Source organism: Neoarius graeffei, chromosome 3 (genome assembly GCF_027579695.1).
Source record: "Neoarius graeffei isolate fNeoGra1 chromosome 3, fNeoGra1.pri, whole genome shotgun sequence".
Taxonomy (NCBI): domain Eukaryota; kingdom Metazoa; phylum Chordata; class Actinopteri; order Siluriformes; family Ariidae; genus Neoarius; species Neoarius graeffei.
This window is the reverse complement of record NC_083571.1, coordinates 84,548,071-84,573,711: the sequence shown is the minus strand read 5'-3', so window position 1 is coordinate 84,573,711 and position 25,641 is coordinate 84,548,071. Positions and strand designations below refer to the sequence as shown.

General features: G+C 40.3%; 1 protein-coding gene across 1 annotated transcript in view; it reads right to left on the bottom strand.

The window, feature by feature from the left end:
* LOC132882957 (flavin-containing monooxygenase 5-like) overlaps window positions 1-25,218 on the bottom strand; it is a 44,812-nt gene extending 19,594 nt beyond the window's left edge. Inside the window, exon 1 of the mRNA XM_060916072.1 lies at window positions 25,158-25,218. The gene's annotated coding sequence lies outside the window, so the exon portion shown is untranslated. The remainder of the gene's footprint in view (window positions 1-25,157) is intronic.
* Between the last annotated feature and the right edge of the window lie 423 nt (window positions 25,219-25,641).

The following is a 25,641-nucleotide window of genomic DNA, read 5'->3' as shown; positions in this document are numbered from 1 at the left end:
ATAGGAAACTGTTTACTGTTAACACACTAAATCTTACATGATGCATCTTATGCAGTGACGGGCAAAACGTATAACAATTTTGACATCAATTCCTTCAGTAAACATGCAATGATATTATTAACCCTAATCAGTACACATGGGGGCGGCATGGTGGTGTAGTGGTTAGCGCTGTCGCCTCACAGCAAGAAGGTCCGGGTTCGAGCCCCGTGGCCGGCGAGGGCCTTTCTGTGCGGAGTTTGCATGTTCTCCCTGTGTCCGCGTGGGTTTCCTCCGGGTGCTCCGGTTTCCCCCAAAGTCCAAAGACATGCAGGTTAGGTTAACTGTTGACTCTAAATTGACCGTAGGTGTGAATGTGAGTGTGAATGGTTGTCTGTGTCTATGTGTCAGCCCTGTGATGACCCGGTGACTAGTCCAGGGTGTACCCCGCCTTTCGCCCGTAGTCAGCTGGGATAGGCTCCAGTTTGCCTGTGACCCTGTAGAACAGGATAAAGCGGCTAGAGATAATGAGATGAGATGAGTACACATGGGGTCCGCGCAGACCCCAGCATTCCGTATTTTGTAATATGTTTTATGTTACCAAATTTTTTTTCTGCTATGTTAGATAGTTGTCACTCACCAGGTTGTCACTCCACACACCACAGATTATTGCATTGCATGCATTTATAGAATTTCTATAATAGATTTTCATTTGGGGTCCACGTCGACCCCAGCCGGACTCTCTAATTTTCAGCTATTTTCAGCCACACTTTATTCAAACAATATACTCAACAACATTAACAGGATTCATTTCACTATGTTTGTATAGTTTGTTGCAGATACCAAGGAGGTTAAAAAAAAGGAGAGAGCTCACAATTAGCACCCGCTGCGTGCCTTTTTTTCCCCCTGCTAAATTCTGCTGTGTTCCATTGTCCATGTGCCCCAGCAATGCTGCACTATCTGTGGCAGCAATGTCTGCAAAGACTATTCTACTCCAAGTGTTTGTTGTGTTTCACTCTGATTTTTTTGTTCGAGTGAAATTTATGTTCATACCCACTTGAATTAATAGCCAAGTGATTTTGTGGCTGAAAAACTGCCCAACTGGACCTTAAGTTTCATGCTATTATCATGGGATCCACCTGGACCCCAGTGCTCAATAGGGTAATTTTGATAAATCAGCCAAATATATGCTTTACCTGTACATCTTTATTATATTTTCTTCTACTGTATTATCAAAGTAGCACTAGGATGTGATAACACCCTTCTTTAGACTTGATATAGCACAAAAATTTGTGGAAAAAATAAAGTAAAAAATGTGAAAATATTGTGTATTCCTTTTTTCCTTGAATAAAACCACTATAACCAGAAAAAAAAAATCAGTTTTTCTATGGACTTAGAAGTTCACACATCATTTAAACAATTTTTGAGGCAGTTGTATACTAAATATAGATACAAAGTACATGAAATAGTGGTGGGGTCCCTGTGGACCCTAGGTGTACAGATTAATCAGTCTGGGCATATGTACCAGTGAGGGATAATAATAACAAAAAAATTGCTACAGAACAACCAGATGTGCAAACAAAACATGCAAAATGCAGGTACGTGATCTCTGGCATCAGCTTTCTCAAAAATAGACACAGATTTTGTTGCCTTCTGGGCTGCTTGTAGATTATAAAATTAAGTACAGGTTCATGGAATTGATGTCATCTAATAGCTTTTTACCCATTCAGTGCAATAACTGTTTAATAATAATAAAAAAAATGTGTTGGCTTCCCAGATACTCTTCACACAATTCTCATCTCATCTCATCTCATCTCATCTCATCTCATCATCTCTAGCCACTTTATCCTGTTCTACAGGGTCGCAGGCAAGCTGGAGCCTATCCCAGCTGACTACGGGCGAAAGGCTGGGCACACCCTGGACAAGTCGCCAGGTCATCACAGGGCTGACACATAGACACAGACAACCATTCACACTCACATTCACACCTACGGTCAATTTAGAGTCGCCAGTTAACCTAACCTGCATGTCTTTGGACTGTGGGGGAAACCGGAGCACCCAGAGGAAACCCACGCGGACACGGGGAGAACATGAAAACTCCATACAGAAAGGCCCTCGCCGGCCACAGGGCTCTAACCCGGACCTTCTTGCTGTGAGGCGACAGCGCTAACCACTACACCACCGTGCCGCCCCCTCTTCACACAATTCTGAGATAAGTAAATTGGGATATATATGTATTAGTGCGCCCTGTGATGACCTGGCGACTTGTCCAGGGTGTACCCCGCCTTTCGCCCGTAGTCAGCTGGGATAGGATCCAGCTTGCCTGCGACCCTGTAGAACAGGATAAAGCGGCTAGAGATAATGAGATGAGATGAGTTAACATCATTTCCCGCCTGCTGCGCTTCAGTATTCCACCCACATCAGAAAGTTGCAACAGTGGTGCCTCATGTGAGGATACTGAAGGGAACCACCTCATGGAGTCCTCCCCGCTGAAGGATCTAATTCATGCCCTCGCCGCCACCCAACAGAGCCAACAGCAATTGCTGACCGCCCTCTGGAAAGAGCAGGAGCAATGTTTCGAAGCCTTGCTGCTGGCCCAGCAGGAAGATCGACAGGTGTTCCGACATCTGCTTGTGTCAGCGGGATCCTCAACCGCCACCACAACGAACCCACCCCATGTCACCCTGACAAAAATGGGACCACACGATGACCCGGAGATGTTCATTGCCCTCTTTGAGCAAGCGGCCGAAGCATGGGGGTGGCTGGTCGAGCAACGTGTGGTGCATCTACTACCATTGCTGACAGGGGAAGTGCAGCCCACCGAGCAACAGCTCCCTGTCTACAGTTGGCTGTTCTATGCCAACTTGAAGCGAGCCATCCTGCAGCGTGTCAACCACTCTCCAGAGCAACATCACCAATGTTTCTGCATTCTGACTTTGGAGGAAGTCGGCTGTCCATTTGCATTTGGCACAACAGCTCTAGGACGCCTGCCGGCGGTGGCTGAGGGCAGGGGACTGTGATACCGAGGGGATCATCGACCTGGTGACACTGGAGCAGTTCATCACCTGGCTTCCTGAAGGAACAGTGGAGTGGGTGTAGTACCACCACCCAGCGTCACTGGATCAGGCCATCGAGTTGGCGGAAGACCATTTGGCAGCGGTTCCAGCAGCAGGTGGAAATTCCGCCTCTTTCTCTGTCTCTCTATCTCTCTCCTTCCTCCTCTCTCTCCTCTTCCCATTCCCGTCCTGTTCCCCCAATGTGGAGGCAGGGCTGGCACCCCCCTAGTGGGCCCAGCGCACCTGTGGTGTTTCCCTCTCATCTCCCCCTTCTGTGTCTGTGTCTTCTCCACCCCAGATGAGTGACTCTCATATTGCTGGTGCAGAAGTGTAGCCTGGGCCAGTATGCTTGTGCTGTGGAGAGCCCGGGCATCTCCAGGGCCAGTGCTCTTCCATGGAAGTGGGAGCTGTGGTCTAGATCCCAGACAAGCCAGAGACCACCCTCAATTGGGTCAGAATGTATCGTATACTGGTGTGTTCAAGTGGAAACATATCACGCGTTGGTGGATTCCAGCCAGTGGTGGCTGGTAGTCTTTCAAACAGGGGAGGCTGGTCGGTTATGATATTTCCAGATTTTAAAAGAAAAAAGAAAAAACACATCAATTTTGCCCATACTCTTGCCTCTGATCTGGCTGATTGTTGGCAGGGTCACAAACTGTGAAACAACAGGTTCTTTTGGCCCATTAGCCTACTGTCCAATATACATGATGGTGGTGTTGGGGGGGGGTATATTTTAACATTTTATATTTTAAAATTGTGGCATGTTGTTTAAAAATTGATCATTATTGAAAGCAGCTCTTTGTCAGGAACCTCAGCAGTAACAGCAGAGTGTTCTGGAATAGGCACAAGCACTGACCTTGGGGAGCCAAACATAGAGCTGGGTGCCACACATTTCATTCAAACACACTTTTCCTATATTTTACTTATTTTGACTGAGAAATGTTTTATTGACAATTTTGATAACCCTTCACTTTTAATCCAGGTCTGTAGTGTGAAATGTTCTCGGCTGTGTTTTTGTTTAAAAATGTTTTCCAAATTGTAGCTGTGTTTAATTCATATCCAGAAAAATATATATTCCAATATAATATACTCAGCATAAACATTTTAAATAAATTCTATATTTTTGGTCCATCCATGACATATTACTAAAGTAGCCTATTTACTGTTGTTGATGTGGGTCATTTGCTGTTAGCCAATTCACTTTCTCATACCAGGAGAGCTGAAAGGAACGAGTATTATTCCCGACCTTTTTCACCAAGTCAATTTGAGGCGTTGGTCTACCCTGCTCTTTAATTTTAATTTTTTCCTCAAAAGGAAGACTGGCAAATGGCTTCGCCAAAATTAAATCAGCAATGCTTGGCATCTGTGTGCAGCTTTCTTGCTAGCTGACTAGCCCCCTCAAGTTCAAGTTCAGTCACTCAAATAAACGAAATTTCTGGAACTAAGATAGCAAACTTGACAACACTATATTTACACTTTATTTACAATGAAAATATATAGAAACTAAAAAAGCTGGTAGACACCGTATGTAATGAATGAAATGGAAATGTAAGCTGATCTTTTACAATACACCACAGCACTTGCGAATCCGCATGGGACTGAACTGAAATTCACCGCTGCCTGTCTATATTTGAAATGAGCTGTCAATCAAAGAAAATATCCAGCCGCTTTCACCAGTCACCAGTCTCCTCGCGGAAACTGCCATGTCCCTCCCACTGTGAGGCTCGGAGTCCGTGGGCGGGCATTTTCGCAGAATTTGTCCAATAACCGTCTTGCATTTTGAGATTGAAAAGCGCATAGCTCCCAAATGCCATTGAAGTCCACTGAGGCTGGGAGTCCGTGAGACTCCGTGGGGCGGACGTTTTCGCAGTATTTGTCCAATAATCGTCTTGCATTTTGATATTGAAAAGCGCATAGCTCCCAAATGCCATTGAAGTCCACTGAGGCTGGGCTGCATCGCGCTGTCACGAGGGGGAAAAACTCACGCACACATTAGGCGAACTAGGGAAAGTTATAACGGAATGATTTTGCACTGTAGTTGGGTTGAGCACATATATTTCTATGATTCTGGATCTGAAATAGCAATGTTATAAGGTCGGCTATAACATAAGCCTAGCGCAATTCATCCTACACGATGTTCGTCATTTTTAGAGGAGGCTGAGCCTCCCTCGTTGTCTTAGAGCAATCGCCCGTGATTCCACCTGTAATCAGACCTCAATCCACCAAAGCCTGGTGCAATGTGAGGCACTGGGGAAAGCACAAGTGGTGAAGGTTCTGTGTGTGCACAGGGATGTTCACAAATATCCACTAGTGTCCGTCCACATTCCATTTTAGGGAGAAAAACATTGTGTAAAGACGGTGGTTAACCCAAGTCTCACCCACCCACTGATTCTGGGCACTGATTGGCCAGGGTTTAAAGACTTAATGGAGCATGTAGTAGTGGGCAGGCCCATATAACATTGCTGCTCATCTGCAGTTTGCTAAAGATCATGCGAACAAGCCAGAAGGCTATTGGAAAAATGCTTTGTGGACGGATGAGACCAAAATAGAACTTTTTGGTTTAAATGAGAAGCGTTATGTTTGGAGAAAGGAAAACACTGCATTCCAGCATAAGAACCTTATCCCATCTGTGAAACATGGTGGTGGTAATATCATGGTTTGGACCTGTTTTGCTGCATCTGGGCCAGAACGGCTTGCCATCATTGATGGAACAATGAATTCTGAATTATACCAGCGAATTCTAAAGGAAAATGTCAGGACATCTGTCCATGAACTGAATCTCAAGAGAAGGTGGGTCATGCAGCAAAACAACGACCCTAAGCACACAAGTCGTTCTACCAAAGAATGGTTAAAGAAGAATAAAGTTAATGTTTTGGAATGGCCAAGTCAAAGTCCTGACCTTAATCCAATCGAAATGTTGTGGAAGGACTTGAAGTGAGCAGTTCATGTGAGGAAACCCACCAACATCCCAGAGTTGAAGCTGTTCTGTACAGAGGAATGGGCTAAAATTCCTCCAAGCCAGTGTGCAGGACTGATCAACAATTACCGCAAACGTTTAATTGCAGTTATTGCTGCACAAGGGGGTCACACCAGATACTGAAAGAAAGGTTCACATACTTTTGCCACTCACAGATATGTAATATTAGATCATTTTTCCCAATAAATAAATGACCAAGTATAATATTTCTGTCTCATTTGTTTAACTGGGTTGTATTTATCTACTTTTAGGACTTGTGTGAAAATTTGATGTTTTAGGTCATATTTATGCAGAAATATAGAAAATTCTAAAGGGTTCACAAACTTTCAAGCACCACTGTAGTTCAACAAATGTATGTATAAATGATATCCCTAATTTTCAGATCCAAAGTATGGCTGGGGGTGATGCTGTGATCAGATCCAGTTTGGAATTGTGTATGTCTGCTAAATGTTTGGAAGGTAAATGCAAAGTTGAGGCAGCACGGTGGTGTAGTAGTTAGCACTATTCCCTCACAGCAAGAAGGTTCTGGGTTCAAGACCAGCGGCCAACAGGGGCCTTTCTGTGTGGAGTTTGCATGTTCTCCCTGTGTTTCCCCTCAAAACAATACCAACACCATTTCTCTTTCCATCGGCTCCATAATAAAACAACTTGCATCCACCTTCAATGTTCTTGGTCTTGCTTCCTTTCCATCTCGTCTCCTGCGCACATAAAATGTCCAACTTCCTTCTTTCCGTCATACCTGCTACTGTAACTCTCTCGCTCTGCCAGTCAATGTTCCCACATTCAGTGTTCCTACCCTCAATTCTAAGCTCCTTCCCTTCCATCTTTCATGCTCTCTCCTAACACGCCTCCCCCCTCTCTTTCTCCTTCTCCATTTTGATGCAACAGTAGCATACTTTCCACCGGCACCCTGTTGACCAATAATACTGGAGGCGGTTGTTGTTAACCCGGGCCCTGACTGATCCGGTATGGTATTTCTCTTTTCAATCTGCATGTTAGATTTGGCACGATTTTACGCTGGATGCCTTTCCTGACGCAACCCTCTCCAAGGCAAGGCAAGTTTATTTATATAGCGCATTTCATACACAGTGGCAGTTTAATGTGCTTTACAGAGGTAAAGGCAAAACAGTAAACAATAAAAAATAAAATTACATAAAATAAAGGGGGAAGAAGAAAAATAAAAATAATATGAGAATTAAGCAATAGAAATAAAGTAATAAAATGAAGTAAAAGTTCAGTAAAAACAGCAGAATAAAATGGAATAAAAGTTAAGTAAAATTTAAAACATGCAGAGACTGTAAAAGTTAAGTAAAGTTTAAAACATGTAAAGATAATGACATTTATCAGTTAGCAGAAAGCATCTGAGAACAGCTTGGTCTTTAATCTAGATTTGAAGCTGCCAACAGCAGGAGCATTTTTGATGTCCTCTGGGAGTTGGTTCCATAGCTGTACTGCATAGTAGCTAAAAGCTGCTTCACCACACTTTGTTTTAACAACAGGTTTTACCAGTAAATTTTGCTGCTGCGATCTTGTAGATCTGATTGGGTTAGGCCGCTGCAACATATCAGAGAGGTAATTGGGCCCTGTACCATTTAGAGATTTGTACACCAGCAACAATGCTTTAAAGTCAATTCTGTAGCTTACTGGAAGCCAGTGAAGGGACCTTAGAATTGGAGTAATGTGCTCTGTTCTTTTTGTTTGTGTGAGAACCCTAGCCGCTGCATTTTGAACCAGCTGAAGTCGTTTGATGGTCTTTTTTGGCAGGCCTGTGAAAAGGCCATTGCAGTAGTCAACCCTACTAGAGATGAAGTCATGTATAAGTTTTTCCAGATCATTTTTTGACACAAGTCCTCTTAGTTTGGAAATGTTTTTTAGGTGATAAAATGCCGATTTAGTGATTGCTTTCATATGACTGCCAAAGTTTAGCTTGCTGTCAATGAAAACACCAAGATTTTTAACCATATATTTTGTTTTAATCCCCTTTGTGTCAAGAATAGTGGTAATCCTGAGTCTTTCATCTTTTTTCCCAAATATAATTACTTCTGTTTTATCTGTGTTCAGCTGAAGAAAATTTTGTGACATCCAGTTGTTGATTTGGTCGATACACTGGTAGAGACATTCAAGGGGGGCATAATCATTAGGTGATGGAGCAAAGTAAATTTGGGTGTCATCTGCATAGCAGTGATACAAAATTGAGTTGTTCTTGATAATTTGTCCAAGTGGGAGCATATAAAGTTTGAATGGTAATGGTCCAAGGATCGACCCCTGGGGGACACCACAGGTCAAGGACATTGATGTTGAGGTACAATTTCCCATGGTAACAAAGAAGCTTCTAAGTATGATTTTAACCAATTGATAACTTTACCAGTCAACCCAACCCAGTGTTCAAGTCGATATAGCAGTATGTTGTGATCAACAGTACCAAAAGCTGCACTGAGGTCCAGTAACACCAGGACCGATGTTTTGCCTGCATCAGTATTAAGACGTATGTCATTTATAACTTTAATCAGCGCTGTTTCAGTGCTGTGATTGGCACGAAATCCTGACTGAAAGTTATCAAAGCAGCTGTTTGATATCAAGACGGCAGTTAATTGATTGAAGACAATTTTTTCAAGGATTTTCCCGATGAATGGTAGATTTGATATTGGCCTGTAGTTGTTCAATACTGAAGCATCCAGATTATTCTTTTTAAGTAGGGGCTTTACAAGAGCTTTTTTCAGGGACACAGGAAAAACGCCAGTCTCTAGGGATGTATTTATGATCTGAAGCACATCTGTAATTATGAGGTGAAGAACAGACTTAAAAAAGTTGGTGGGCAGAATGTCCAATTCAGATGTTGAGGAACTGAGATTTTGTACAGTTTTTTCAAGAGTCTTGTAATCAATCAAACAAAATTCTGACATTGTGTTGAAATTGTCTGTCTGTGTCACTGGTGATTGCAGCTTTTCAGTTATTTGCAACTGAGATATATTATGAGCAATATTCTGCCGTATTTTATCAATTTTACCTTTGAAGAAGGATGAAAACTCATTGCATTTATTAACTGAGAGAAGTTCAGGTGCTAATTGTGGTGGGGGATTAGTTAGCTTCTCTACTGTTGAAAACAGCACACGGGCATTGTTCATATTCCTGTTGATGATGTTGGAGAAGAAAGACTGTCTTGCTTTACCAATTTCATAATTATATTTACAAAGCATCTCTTTATGGATTTGATAATGGATGTGAAGTTTAGATTTGCGCCATTTTCTTTCAGTCTTCCTACATTCTCTCTTTAGCAGTTTAACAGCTGGGCATTGCTTCCATGGTGCTTTCTGCTTGTCATTGATTCTTTTGATTTTGAATGGAGCAATATCGTCCATAATTTGGGTCATATTTGAATTAAAAATTTCCAGTAAGTCATCTACAGAGTCTGACATTTTAGTTGAGATCCGTGAGAGAGCTTGCTCAAAGAGAACACGTGTTGTCGTTTATGACTCTCCTACCCATAGTCATTGAGCTGTTCTGAATGTGAGGGGACATAGAAACATCAGAGAAAACACAGAAATGATCAGATAAGGCCAGGCCAACAACAGTAGTAGAAACAGTAAGACCCATGCTCCTCCTACTCAAGCGAGTAGGACGCTTCTTTGCTTTGCTCCTGCTTTCTTGATCTTTATTTCTATACTTTACTTTCTCATTGAATTTCCACAATTTTTTCTCATTTTATTTTTCATCTTTATAAGCTTTTAATTTAATTTTAATTTAATTTCCACTATTTTTTTTCATCTTTATAAGATAAGTTAGTTTTTAATACAAAATGCCAGGGAGCAAAAAATCCTGCAGAAAATGCATGGAACTAGAACAGAGGATTTCTATTCTGGAATCAAAGATTGATGCTCTGCCAAAGATGGACGAATTAAAAGCAATATCTCAGGAAAGGAGTACAGAAACAGTGGCTGAGAATGCAGAGATTGCACTCCGACAGACCGAGGACATTGCAGATCAAGTGGAAGAATTCATCAATCAAGCTGGGCAAAATGTGAGTACAGAAAACTGGCAAATGATGGGTGGTAAGCTCAAAAATAAAAACAGAAGAGTAATTACTTCAACACCAGCTCGTTCTACAAATTACAATAGGATCTACAATCCTATGGAAAATCCACAGCCCATAAGGCTTCAGAACAAATTTGAATGCCTCAGGGATGTGGAAGAGGATTTTTCAAGCGGACAAACACATAGTAAAAAGAGATCGCACCAAGATCGAAGAGCTGTGAGAAGAGGCAAAAAGCAGCTCGTAACACCACCTGATCCCACAACCCTTGTTCTTGGTGATTCCACTGTAAGACAATTAAAAGGTTATGGGATGATTATTTGTTGCCTTCCAAATGCATCCATCTCTGACACCAAAGACAGCATTTTGAAACTCATGTCCGAGCATAAAACTATTAAACGTATTGTTGTGCATGTGGGAGCAAATGATGTTTTCAGAGAACAGCTGTTTGTCCAAGATGATTTCAGAAAACTTTTTTCTGAGCTCTATAAGACTGGAATTCAATCTTTTATCAGTGGCCCACTCCCAGCGAGAGGAAGTTTTGCTTTTTCTCGACTCTTCAGTCTTAACACCTGGCTTGGAAAAACTTGTTTTTCATTTGAACTTCATAGACAATTTTAACCTTTTCTGGAATCGCAGAGAATTTTACAAGCCAAATAGCACTGAACTCAGCTGGATTGGAGCCAAAGTCTTAGTAGACCATTACAGACTTGCAATCTTTTCTCAGCCAGCATTGAGGAAAACAGTTGATAAGATGTTGCAGACTGACATAGTTACAAAGCCTAAACAATCATCTTTGCAAGTCGTCATCAAGGACACACAGACATCTGACCTGCAAGACTCCCAACATTCAAAGACAGAGGACTCCACTTCCCCTCGGATGGATTTCCCAAATAGCATGAAAAAATTGCTCCCAATGGCTACACTCTCTTTTTCCAGCCCAAATCTGTCGCCACAAGCAGTGTACCCAGTTCATCAAAATTGTGTTCGCCCAGGACTTTCAGCTGGCTACAAATCTTTTTCACCATCCAAAAGATACATGTCATCTCCAATCCTTTCACCCTCAAACCAAATGGAACATTTAGAAAGTCTTGTTTGATGTACTCTGGGTCCCTGCAAATGGGTGTAGTGTTGAAAACCAGCTGGGACCCAATGTGCCTATGCCACTCTCTATTCCTGTGTTGATAAGAAACAGAAAACATAGAGCACATTTAACCCTGGGGGTGAACCAATCTAATCTCCTTCCTGTTTTAAAACAGCATCAGAGTGCACAAGCAGATAGTACTTCTAGACTTTCTGTAAAGCTAGCTCTTCTGAACGTTAGATCACTTTTAAACAAGTCATTTTTAATTAATGATCTTATTTGCAAACACAATCTTGATTTTTTGCTTCTAACTGAAACCTGGCTGGATCAAGCAAATAGTGCTACCACCCTTATTGAAGCAGCTCCCCCAAATTTTAATTTTTTGAATGTTACCCGACAAGGGAAAGGTGGAGGGATCGCAAATATATTCAAAGTCTCTTTTCAATGTAAACAATCCTCACTTGGTGATTTTATGTCCTTTGAACACTTATGTGCACTTGTTACATGCTCTCCTAACATATTATTATTAACTATTTATAGGCCTCCGAGACATTCAGCCAAAGTCTTTCTTGAAGAGTTTGGTGAACTGTTATCAGTCATTTGCTTAGAGTTTGATTGTCTTATTATATCTGGGGATTTTAACTTGCATGTAGATAATACTGATAACATTTATGCCAAAGAACTACTTGCAATTATTGACAACTTCAACCTAGTACAACATGTACAGGGGCCGACCCACTCTCGTGGTCATACTTTTGACCTATGCCAAAGAACTACTTACAATTATTGACAACTTCAACCTAGTACAACATGTACAGGGGCCGACCCACTCTCGTGGTCATACTCTTGACCTCCTCATCACAAAGGGTCTTACTGTTTCTAATACTGTTGTTGACCTGGCCTTATCCGATCATTTCTGTGTTTTCTTTGATGTTTCTATGTCTCCTCACATTCAGAACAGCTCAACGACTATAGGTAGGAGAGTCATAAAAGACAACACATGTGCTCTCTTTGAGCAAGCTCTCTCTCAGAACTCAACCAAAATGTCAGACTCTGTAGATGATTTACTGGAATTTTTTAATTTAAATATGACCCAAATTATGGATGATATTGCTCCATTCAAAATCAAAAGAGTCAATGATAAGCAGAAAGCACCATGGAAGCAGTACCCGGCTGTTAAACTGCTAAAGAGAGAATGTAGAAAGACTGAAAGAAAATGGCGCAAATCTAAACTTCACATCCATTATCAAATCCATAAAGAGATGCTTTGTAATTATAATGATGAAATTCATAAAGCAAGACAGTCTTTCTTCTCCAACATCATCAGCAGGAATATGAACAATGCCCGTGTGCTATTTTCAACAGTAGAGAAGCTAACTAATCCCCCACCACAATTAGCACCTGAACTTCTCTCAGTTAATAAATGCAATGAGTTTGCATCCTTTTTCAAAGGTAAAATTGATAAAATATGGCAGAATATTCCTCATAATATATCTCAGTTGCAAAAAATTGAAAAACTGCAATCACCAATGATACAGATAGATAACATCAACACAGTGTCAGAATTTTGTTTAATTCATGATGAGACTCTTGAAAAAGCTGTACAAAATCTCAGTTCCTCAACATCTGAATTGGACATTCTGCCCACCAACTTTTTTAAGTCTGTTCTTCATCTTATAATTACAGATGTGTTTCAAATTATAAATACATCCCTGGAGACTGGCGTTGTTCCTGTGTCCCTAAAAAAAAGCCGTTGTAAAGCCCCTTCTTAAAAAAAATAATCTGGATCCTTCAGTATTAAGTAACTACAGGCCAATATCAAATTTACCATTCATCGGGAAAATCCTTGAAAAAATTGTCTTAAATCAATTAACTGCCTTCTTGATATCAAACAGCCGTTTTGATAATTTTCAGTCAGGATTTCGTGCCAATCACAGCACTGAAACAGCGCTGATTAAAGTTATAAATGACATACGTCTTAATACCGATGCAGGCAAAACATCGGTCCTTGTATTACTGGACCTCAGTGCAGCTTTTGATACTGTTGATCACAACATACTGCTATATCGACTTGAACACTGGGTTGGATTGACTGGTAAAGTTATCAATTGGTTAAATTCATACTTAAAAGATAGAAGCTTCTTTGTTACCCTGGGAAATTATTCCTCAACGTCAATGTCCTTGACCTGTGGTGTCCCCCAGGGGTCGATTCTTGGACCATTACTTTTCAACCTTTATATGCTTCCACTTGGGCAAATTATCAATAAAAATTCAATTTTGTATCACTGCTATGCAGATGACACCCAAATTTATTTTGCTCTATCACGTAATGATTATGCCCCCCTTGAATGTCTCTACCAGTGTATCGATCAAATCAATAGCTGGATGTCACAAAATTTTCTTCAGCTGAACATAGATAAAACAGAAGTAATTATATTCGGAAAAAAGATGAAAGACTCAGGATTACCACTATTCTTGACACAAAAGGGATTAAAACTAAAGAAATGGTTAAAAATCTTGGTGTTTTCATTGACAGCGAGCTAAACTTTGACAGTCATATGAAAGCAATCACTAAAACGGCATTTTATCACCTAAAAAACATTTCCAAACTAAGAGGACTTATGTCAAAAAATGATCTGGAAAAACTAATACATGCCTTCATCTCTAGTAGGGTTGATTACTGCAATGGCCTTTTCACAGGCCTGCCAAAAAAGACCATCAAACAACTTTAGCTGGTTCAAAATGCAGCGGCTAGGGTTCTCACACGAACAAAAAGAACAGAGCACATTACTCCAATTCTAAGGTCCCTTCACTGGCTTCCAGTAAGCTACAGAATTGACTTTAAAGTATTGCTGCTGGTATACAAATCTCTAAATGGTACAGGGCCCAATTACCTCTCTGATATGTTGCAGCGGCCTAACCCAATCAGATCTACCAGATCAAAACAGAAAAATTTACTATTAAAACCAGTTGTTAAAACAAAGTATGGTGAAGCAGCTTTTAGCTACTATGCAGTACAGCTATGGAACCAACTGCCAGAGGACATTAAAAATGCTCCTGCTGTTGGCAGCTTCAAATCTAGGTTAAAGACCAAGCTGTTTTCAGATGCTTTCTGTTAAATAATTAATATTGTCTTCTTTACATTTTTTATAATCTTTACTTTCTCTGCATGTTTTAAATTTACTTTAACTTTATTCTATTTTATTCTTTATTCTATTCTGCTGGTTTCTTTTTTCTCCTCCTATTTGAACTACTACTTCATTTTATTATTTTATTTCTACTATTGTTTAATTCTTATTATTTTCTTTTAATTCTTTTAATCCTTTTAATTAATTGTTTTAGAATAAAAATAAAATTATTTTAGGTAATTTTATTTCTCTATTGTTTACTGTTTTTGTTTTTACTTCTGTAAAGCACATTGAACTGCCATTGTGTATGAAATGTGCTATATAAATAAACTTGCCTTGCCTTGCCTTTGAGATAACGAGGTCAAGGGTATGACCACGAGAGTGGGTCAGCCCCTGTACATGCTGTACTAGGTTGAAGTTGTCAATAAGTGCAAGTAGTTCTCTGGCATAAGTGTTTTCAGGATTATCTACATGCAAGTTAAAATCCCCAGATATAATAAGACAGTCAAACTCTAAGCAAATGACTGACAACAGTTCACCAAACTCTTCCAGAAAAACTTTGGCTGAATGTCTCGGAGGCCTGTAAATAGTTAACAACAATATATTAGGAGAGCATGTAAGAAGTGCACATAAGTGTTCAAAGGATGTAAAATCACCAAGTGAGGACTGTTTACATTGAAAAGAGGCTTTGAATATATTTGCGATCACTCCACCTTTCCCATGTCGGGTAGCACTCATGAAATTAAAATTTGGGGGAGCTGCTTCAATAAGGGTGGTAGCACTCTTTGCTTGATCCAGCCATGTTACAGTTAGAAGCAAGAAATCAAGATTCAAGACTACAAAATCAAGATACAAGACTCTCTGTATATTCCATGAGGTTGGGAGGGGGAAGGAATGGAGATGTCATGTATTTTTTAGATGGTGAAAAAGATTGGTAGCCAGCTGAAAGTCCTGGGCGAACACAGTTCAGTCTGTTGGTTGGTTTTCGATGAACTGGGTACACTGCTTGTCGCGAATGATTTGGGCTGGAAAAAGAGAGTGCAGCCATTGGCAGCAATCTCTGCATACTTTTAGGGACATCCATGCAGGGGGGAGACGGGGATGGTACAATGAAGTCAGAAGAGCGAGACTGAGATTGGGACTTTGGTGAGGTCTTTGTGAGTGTCTCCATGACTGTCTCCATGGTGATTGTCTCCATAACAGTCTCTGTGATGTGGATGATGCAGCCTTGGCATGATTGTCTTTGGTCAGGTCCTCAATCTGGATGCGCGATGCAGATATCTGTGGCTGCCCATTGTTAACAACATGCTCACATTCTCCATGTGATTGTTGATGTCCTTGGCAGTCTGCCCCAGATGGCTGTGTGTCCTTGCTGAAGCATCTCTGCTGTGCTTGCATGGGTAGTTGTTTTGGCTTTGCAGAGGTTTTGTTGATATCTGTAACTGGGTCAGTCTGTGAGCACATCAGCAGTTCTGCCCGATGTTGGCTGAGAAAAGAATGCATGCTGGAGAGAGAGGCTGTAGTGATCAGCCAAAACTTTGGTCCCAATCTGGCTGAGTTCAGTGCTATTTGGCCTGAAGAATTCTCTGCGATTCCAGAAAAGGTTAAAATTGTCTATGAAGTTCATACCAAATGAAAAACAAGTTTTTCCAAGCCAGGTGTTAAGACTGAAGAGTCTAGTAAATGCAAAACTTCTCCTTGCAGGGAATGGGCCACTGATAAAAGATTGTATTCTAGTCTTATAGAGGTAAGAAAAAAGTTTTCTGAAATCATCTTGGACAAACAGCTGTGTAAGAGCCATAAACCAGTAATGGTAATGCAGAAAATATATATAATTTATAGTTGCAATTTATATTTTGTTTGATGCATAGTAATGACATAGTGTAATTTATAATAGGCTATTTAAAAAATGATAATGTGGATATATAATGTATTAATGACGCTCTCTTAGATTGATGATGTTACAGAGCATGCGCAGATTCAGTCAGTTTAGTGAGAGCTGCGCAAGGCACGGGAGCATAAAGTTTTCTTACCGTGTGACTTGGGTGTCATGTGACAATTGTAACATTTTGGAATTTCAACTAAAGACTCCTGAAATTGAAACTACCTCTCATGTCATGCGCATGAAGAATTACTGTGTCTGCAGCTCACAAGTGGTACATTTGGTAATGAAACAGAGTGCCATTATAAGCTGTTCTCTGAAAACATCATTTGCTCCCACATGCACAACAATACGTTTGATAGTTTTATGCTCGGACATGAGTTTCAAAATGCTGTCTTTGGTGTCAGAGATGGATGCATTTGGAAGGCAGCAAATAATCATCCTATGTCCTTTTAAATGTCTTATAGTGGAATCACCAAGAACAAGGGTTGTGGGATCAGGTGGTGTTATGAGCTGCTTTTTGCCTCTTCCCACAGCTCTTCGGTTGTGGTGCGATCTCTTTCTATGATGTGCTTGTCCGCCTGAAAATTCTGCTTCCACATCCCTGAGGCATTCAAATTTGTTCTGAAGCCTTATGGGCTGTGGATTTTCCATAGGACTGTAAATCCTATTGTAGTTAATAGATCTGGCTCTATTTCTAATAGCATGACTGTGGAGTATGGGTTGCATAGTATCAGAACGAACTGGTGTTGAGGTAATTACTCTTCTGTTTTTATTTTTGGGCCTGCCACCCATCGTGTGCCAGTTTTCTGTACTCACATTTTGCTCTGTTAGATCGATGTATTCATCCACTCAATCTGCAATGCCATCAGCCTGTTGGGGTGTAATCTCTGCATTCTCAACCACTGTTTCTGTACTCCTTTCGTGAGCTATCTCTCTTAGTTCGTCTGTCTTTGGCAGGGCATCAATCTTTGATTCCAGGATGGAAATCCTCTGTTCTAGTTCTGTACATTTTCTGCAGGATCTCCTGGATTTTTTGCCCCCTGGCATTTTTGGAAATTAGGTGAAAAAGTAAAAAAATTAAAGAGCAAGCAGGAGCAAAGCAAAGAAGCCAATTTATCTGGGCTTGGGACCGGAAGTAAGAGTACGCTTATGCACCCCCAGTGGCTGGATTTTTACAAGGTGAATGAGAATTATGGGTTAATGTTCATATTAATCATTAAAGTGTGATTGGTTACATTTTCAGTACTCAGTAGGTCTGAGTGACTACCAAGACCTCATACCGATCTGGTACACTCTGTGAGCTTCTGTTACAATATTAAGTGATTCATCACAGACATGAAGCTGAGAAGCATGCTCTAAGAAGTGTGTGTCCTATCAGTAAACATCACATGCAGTTGTAACACTAAATACTTCAGTGCATCAAATCAGGAACAATGGATTGGAAAATCCAGCTCAATTCAATTCCAATTCAGTGTTTCTGTATCTGTGTATTCCTAATATTTAAGTGTAGGTACACAGTCCGTCTAAGAACTACAACAGCCCGTCTCTTTAAGAAACTACATTTCCCATCAGCCCACTTTCGCGTTGACCTGCATCAAGCCGGGGCGGGATCACCAACGTCACATCCTCCATGAAAGCATAAAAGACCCGGAAACGCTCAGCTCGTTCTCTCTCGTGTCCAGATTCCAAGCCATCTGGACGCACAAAGAGATACACTCCGCCAGGCAAACCAAATAAGACGTCTTTTTTTTCTTTTCTTTCTTGCAAGATCCACCATTCAGCGCAATTTCTTTGTCTACCACTGGCCACGGTAAAAATCCAGAATAGCGCGATTTTAAACTCAGTGAGTTACAACCGGTTTCATTCATTAAATACGTACGACTGCAGCTCAAAGCAGTTAATTTATAATTAGGAGCGACCAGAATTCCTCCTGATTGAAGCGCTGTGCACATTGTTTAATCAGAGTTTTTCTTCCCACGAGCCACGAAGCGCCGGATCAAGAATTCTCTGCTTTCCACAGATGTGCTCCACGGGCCTCTGTGAAACTCAACTTCGAGTAATTCCCTGTGCTTCACGGAGCTTCACAACGGTGAAAAACTCCAAAGTCTCGGGACATCTTCTCATAATCTCGCGTAGAAGCGGGATACGGAAGTAAGACTTGGCATTTTGGGGCATAATTAAAGCTAGTCTTAGGAATTTGCTTTTATTGAAATAGTGTGAATTTAAACCCAGGTTTATTTGTTACACTGTTAAACACGCAGCGTGTTGATTTATTTTGTTCTATGTTCTCTCAATTGTTTAATAGATAGGCTGTGCATGCTTCTCTTTACTCCTACTAACATATTTAGTTCTCTTATTATACATCTTGACCGCATCAAGATTTCAGTGGATTTAGCAGTGTTATGAGCTAGCATTCCTTTGTCTACTTAGCAACACAAAGCTAATAGGCCTCCACCACGTGGAGTTAGCTACACAGGCTAATCTAGGCCTACACAAACACACCTTTAGCTAGCTCCCCTGTGTCTTAGCTTAGCCACACGAGGTTAATCTAGGCCTACCCGAACATGTGGTCAACTCCTCCCCCACAAACACACGTGGAGTTAGCTACAAGAGCTAAATCCTTTGTTCTCAAACCCCACGTGGTGACACACCCTCCTTAGCTAGCCACACAAAGCTAATTCTTTTGTCTTAGCTACACAAGAGCTAACCCTCTTGTGGGCCACACCCACACCAGGCCTCTCATACACACACACACACATACACACCTCACTGTTTGTATATATTTCAATCTGCTATTATCCATTTTTATCTTTGTTATAATAAATTCATTTATTATTGAAACTGTGTTTTATTTGTGTTCCAATGTTTATGAAGTCCCCAATCTCCCAAATAATTCAAAAAGGTGCATATAATTTATGTAATATGATAAGTGATCATAATTTGGAATATACCATAATTTAGCTGTTTGGTAATTTATTATTAAGCACCACAATTAATGGTATTAATTAATGAGACTGATTCCATGAGTAATTTAATGATAATATGAGACTGATTCAATGAAAATATTTCAATGGTATGATTCACTTTAAATGATTCACTTTAAATGATTCAAATGAGACTGATTCAATTTAATTATTAACCTTCAGATTTAATATGATTGATCACTCAATTACCCAAATGCACCCACATAAGCATATGGATTGTGGTGAACCTCACTTATATTTTCATAATGCAGTCATTGTGGGTGATTGTTTATTGTCTCTTTTGGTTAATGTAAAGAGTTTTAATGTACTATTTTCTCAAATCACATGATGTTCTTTGTTCTTACATTTTAAACCACTGATGATTTTATGAAACAGGTTGTTTTATTAAATGAGTTTCATTTTCATTTGTTTATAGAAATGCATCTGTTGTATATTGTGCTCTTTACATTGTAATTATATTCCCTGACCACTTTAATAGGAACACCTGCACCCCCCACCTGCTCATTCATGCAATTATACAGTAAGACAAATGTGTGGCAGCAGCTCAATGTATTTTTTTTTTTTACATTGAATACAAGATGTGTAAAATGAGCAAAGAGGTTGATTTTTACCATGCAAACTATATTTAAACAATAAATAATAAATCCTTAAATGATTTATGCAGTGTAGGTGATTTGTTGTATATACAGTACAAGTCAAAAGTTTGTACACCCCTACTCATTCATAGGTTTTTCTATATTTTGACTATTTTCTACATTGTAGAACAATACCGAAGACATCAAAACTATGAAGTAACACGTAGAACATATATGGAGTTGTATGCTTCAAAAAAAAAGAGTTAAAAAAACAAAAATTTCATATTTTAGATTCTTCAAATAGCCACTGTTTACCCCTTTTTCCTCATTTTTTCCTTTTTCTTCACTTTCTTCTTTTCCTTCCTTTTAATTTATTTTTTTCCTTAGAGGCTACAGGAATGAAAGACAGGACAAGGAAAAAAAGGGATATAAAAATAGGACAACAGGGATTAAAGAAATAAAAAAGCAATGATAAAAAAGACAAAAAGCAGGAAAGACAAACCAAAACCAGGCCAAAACCCTGCAATACTCATGCAATTATCATATAATGCAAAAAGAGAGCAGCTCAATGTATAACACCTGCACACCCCATCTGCTCATTCATGCAATTATCCAGTAAAACAAATGTGTGGCAGCAGCTCAGTGTATAACATCATGCAGCTACAGGCCCAAAAAAGATGCAAAGTGCAAACAAAAAACTTCCAACAAGTGGCAGTTCTGACACTTGTTGAGAGAGGTCAGAGGAGAAGGACTAGACTGGTTCAAGCTGACAGTAAGGCTACAGTAATTGAAATAACCGCTCTTTACAACTGTGGTCAGCAGCATCTCAATGCACAGTATGCCAAACTATAAGAAGCTTAAACAGCAGCAAGACCGCATTAGGTTGCACTCCAGTCAGCCAAGAGCAGGAATCTAAGGCTAAAGGGGGCACAGACTTATTGAAACTGGACAGTTGAAAACTGAAAAAAAAAAAAAACTTCTAGCTGATGTTTTCTGTTCAGTTTGTCAGCTCATTCCCAGTGCAGTATCACATTCATGTTCCTGCAATATGTCATGTCATTCTCAAATACTTTCCTGCTCACCATGTTTGCAAAGAAGGAGTCCCTGAGATCACATTTTTTCCCCATTCTGAAACTCTTGACCTGTATCTATATGATACAATGCACTGCTGCCACATGATTGTCTGATTGAATAATTACATACAGCAAATAAGCAGGTGTACAGATGTTCTGATTAAAGTTGTATACTTGATGAGAACAAGAACATTTAAGTGTCCTTTACTTTCACCGGCAGTTTAAGAGTAATAACGATTAATTGAGTATGCATGAAAAACTGAAATGTACAAAAATAGGACTTTTTATTTTATAGCTCCATAGGCAATTTGGTTCTGCTACAGCAATGATTTAGAAGAGGAGTTCAGTAACACATTAAAGCCATGAATGTCTCTTTCATACTTTCCTCACTCCTTTGTATACATATTGTGCTTTTCATTTGCACCTGTAGTAGCACTCTGCTGTTGTACTTATAAGGTGCTGAAGTTAACTGATTTACAGTACAGATGCTCTCTCAGTGTAGTCCTGAGGTGAGAAGCCTCTGTAACGCAACATGAACAAGTAAATTATCCTAACTAGGTTACGTTATGAGAGGTAATGCATTGCTTACTGTGATATTGCATGCCATAAAACTGGTAGGAAACCAGACTTGTTACTGTTTGTATGGTTCTTTGACAATACCAGCTGGTGTTTTCATCACTTAGTGCATCCTCGGGTCTGTAGCATTAGAGAATGAGGAACTAAGGCTCACCAACAGCACTTTGTATTATGTGAATTGCCATAACTTTTTTCCAGTTGAGTTTATTTCCCAGGGACCATCTTTCAGGAGTGCAAACCTGGGCAGTGAAGGTTCATGGCCCGTATTCACACATATCTGGTTCACACTGGTTTGATTTCTGTAGCTGTGACCAGTTCAGTCTGTGAGCTCAGGTCTGCCTTACAGTCCTGTGATGCTTCATGCTATGCCTTCATCTCTGGTGACTTCACCAGCTATTCACAAAAATTACATAAATTATGAATAGCTAAGCATATGTATTGTTGAAGGCGGCACGGTGGTGTAGTGGTTAGCACTGTCGCCTCCCAGCAAGAACGTCCTGGGTTTGAGCCCAGCGGCTGATGAGGGCCTTTCTGTGTGGAGTTTGCATTTTCTCCCTGTGTCTGTTTCCCCCACAGTCCAGAGACATGTAGGTTAGGCTAATTGGTGGCTCTAAATTGACTGTAGGTGTGAATGGTTGTTTGTCTCTATATGTTAACCCTGCGATGACCTGGCGACTTGTCCAGGGTGTACCCCGCCTCTCGCCCATAGTCAGCTGGGATAGGCTCCAGCTTGCCTGCGACCCTGTACAGGATAAGTGGATGGATGGATATATTGTTGATGGTTGTATGATGTAAAATCTTTTGTCTGTCTTAAAAAAATATGCTGCAAAAATGTAAAAGTTGTAAAAGTAATATATGAATGTGTGAGTGTCAGGTCAAGTCAGGTTACTTTATTTGTACCTGTAGGTAGATTTGTTTTGCAGTAAAATGAGACACCTCCAATTTGGCACCCGGTTACAGAACAACTGTAACACGACACCAGACAATAAGCATACTAAAAGATGATAAAAGTACTCAGGGCTCCACCAGTCAAAACATAGAAATAAAGAAATAAATATCAATAAGATAATGAGAAATATTAAAATGAACAAAAATCACTTAGACAAATAAAATAATCCCCTAAAAACCAAGATAAAAGGCAAGTATAAAACCATAATAAATACGGTAGTACCAATAAATAAATAAAGCTCCAGCAATCAATGGACCTGTGCCAATGTGCAAATAATGGTACCGGTATGTCTTGTTCAGTTCAGTAATAGCAGCAGGAACAAAGCTGTTTTTGTACCACTTTGTTTTGCACCTCAGGACTAAGAACCTCCGTCCGGAGAGAAGAAGCTGAAACTCTGTGTGCAAAGGGTGGGAGTCATTATTTAAGATAGAGTTAGCTAGCTGCTGTACAGGGATGCTAAGTAAGGCTGTGACTCTCCAATCAACCAACTAGACCATTTCATAATTTGGTTTAAGGAATTTCTTTCCTTCAGGGATGTGTGACCAAACCATGACACCAAAGAAAAAGACAAAACAGATTCAATAAAATCACAATAAAATATGGTCATTCTGGTTTGATCAGTGCTAAAATATGAAAGTTTCCTTAAACAATGCAAGCGCTGATGACCCCTTTTTGCACACAGCTTCACAATTAGCTTCAAAGTTTAACTTGTCATCAATAATGGTCCCGAGGTATTTATAAGATTGTACGTTCAATGGCCTGACCTTTAATTACAGTGACTGCATTTGTGTGAGTTTTCTTCCTAAAGTCGATGTGCATATCTTTGGTTTCCAATATGTTTATCTGTAGATACGACTCCTCACACCACCGTATGAACTGGTCAGTGACCGGGCTGTGGCTGGACTCATTGCCATAGAACAGACTGACAATAACAGAATCATCTGCATACTTTATGATGGTTCTGTTTTCACATCTGCTCTGGCACGTTTGTGTAGAGAATGAACAATAAGGGTGACAGCACACACCCTTGTGGGGAGCCAGTAGAAAAACACTTTTTGTCAGATAAGATACAGTTGACTCTCACGGTGTCCTATTTGTTAAAAAGTCAAGTATCCAGCCCACCAGATTATTGCTTAAATCAAAGTGTTCTAAAAGGTTTCTGATTAAAATGTGGGATTGGGGGGCATCGTGGCTCAGGTGGATAAGGCGCCATACCATAAATCCAGGGACCCGGGTTCGATTCCGACCCGAGGTCATTTCCTGATCCTTCCCCATCTCTCTCCCACTCATTTCCTGTCTCTACACTGTCCTATCCAATAAAGGTGAAAAAAGCCCCCCCCCCCCCCCCCCCCCGCCAAAAAAAAAATGTGGGATTGAATTGTATTAAAAGCAGAGGAGAAGTCCACAAATAAAAATCTAGCATGAGTCCCATCAAAGTGTCTAAGAAGCATGTTCAATAAGGTGACTGTAGCATCCTCTACTCCTCTGTGAGGCCTGTATGCAAATTACATAGGATCCAATGTGTGTTCAGTTTGCCTCAAAATCTCAGCCCTGACCAGTTTCTCAAGAATGTTCATTAAAACTGAAGTCAGAGCAACTGGCCTAAAATCATTAAGGGTTTTTGGACAACTGGATTTAGGGACAGGAACAACCACAGCATCCTTCCAGAGGCTGGGCACATGTTGTAACTGCAAGGACTTATTAAATACATAATGAAATACAGAGCTTAGTTCTTTAGCACAAGATTTAAGTAAACGACCACAGATGTTGTCAGGACCATGGTTCTTATTTACGTTAACAGAAACGAAGGCTTTTTGAACCTCCTTAAGGTAAATGTTAAACTCAAGGACAATCCGCACTTTAAGACTTAATTCCCGGATTTCCTTGCTAAAATCAAAAGTGTCAAAATGACAATAAAAACAGTTAAGAGCATTAGCAAATTCAGCGTCAGAGTTAAAACCATCTAAAATGACATGATTACTGCTCTGTAAATTCTGGAGTCCTGCTATAATCCTCATACTCGCTCAACCTGAGCCAAGTTTGTTTGCAGCCGTCTTACTCTCCAGATCTGATTTATAGTTGTGTTTTGCATTTAGAATTTCAATCTTCAGCTCTTTAGTAGCTGAGTGCAGATCAGAGGCTGCTCCCTGTTTAAAAGCAAGTTTCTTCCTTTGTAGGCAAGACTTAACAGATTTGGTGACCCATGGTTTGTTGTTAGGATAGATTTTAACCCACCTACTAGGGATAATCATATTCCTACAAAAGGCAACATATGAGCAGGTTACATCCACCAATTAATCCAGATTATTACCACAAGACTGTGTGAAAATATCCCAATCAGTGCAGTTGTAGCATTCCTACAGACAGAGCATGGATTCCTCTGACCAGACCTTTATGTTCATGGTCTTTGTTTTGTCTCTTTTTAAAACAGTCTTGTATATAGGCAATAGATGCACGCAATTATGATCAGCAGATCCCAGAGGAGGAAGTGGGAAAGACTTAAAAGCATCCTTTACTGACCCATAAAAAAGATCTAATATCTTATCCCGTCTAGTTGGACAGGAAACATACTGATAAAAGTTTGAGTGACTTTTTAAGAGAGATGCAGTTAAAATCACCCAGTATAAAGTTTGGTGCATCAGGTGATACTGACTGCAGCTTCTGCACTACATCCAAAACAGTACTGGAGGTGGGATCTGCCTTCAGGTGAATAGATACCATTGTTATAAATAGTTGAGGAAACTCACTGGGTAGATAAAAAGGGCGCAACGACACAGATAAAAGTTCTACATCTGGCATACAGATGTGCTCTCGAACCATTACAGAGCTACAGTATTGTTTGTTCATATATAAACATACTCCACCTCCTTGAGTTTTGCCCGTTATCTCTGCCAGTTGGTTCAGATTGAAAGGAGCTCCAAAACCATCGATGTCCCGGTCTCGCTAGGTGAGCCACATCTCAGTGAAGGCCATGACGCAGCAGTTTCTAATATCCTTCTGGAAACGAGTATTTCCTTGGAGTTCGTCCACCTTATTCTTCAGGGACTGGATGATAATAGAGGGCAGAGGAATCTGGTTGTGCCACTGTTTTCTTAGGCGTAATCTGACACCCGCTTCCTCTTCTTGTCCCTCTTTACGCCACTCGATCCATGAAAGTCTCTCAAAATAAAATCCAGTAGCTGTAGTGTGAGATCTTTCCTCCGAGCTAAACTAACAAAGTTTAGCTGCAACAGTGCATCTCTGGAATATTGTGTCCTCACCTGGCCTGCAGCCCCACAAACGTCACAAGCAAACAGCCGGTACAAAAGAAGCCACAGCACTGCGAAATAAAAAAATATCCATCTAGAT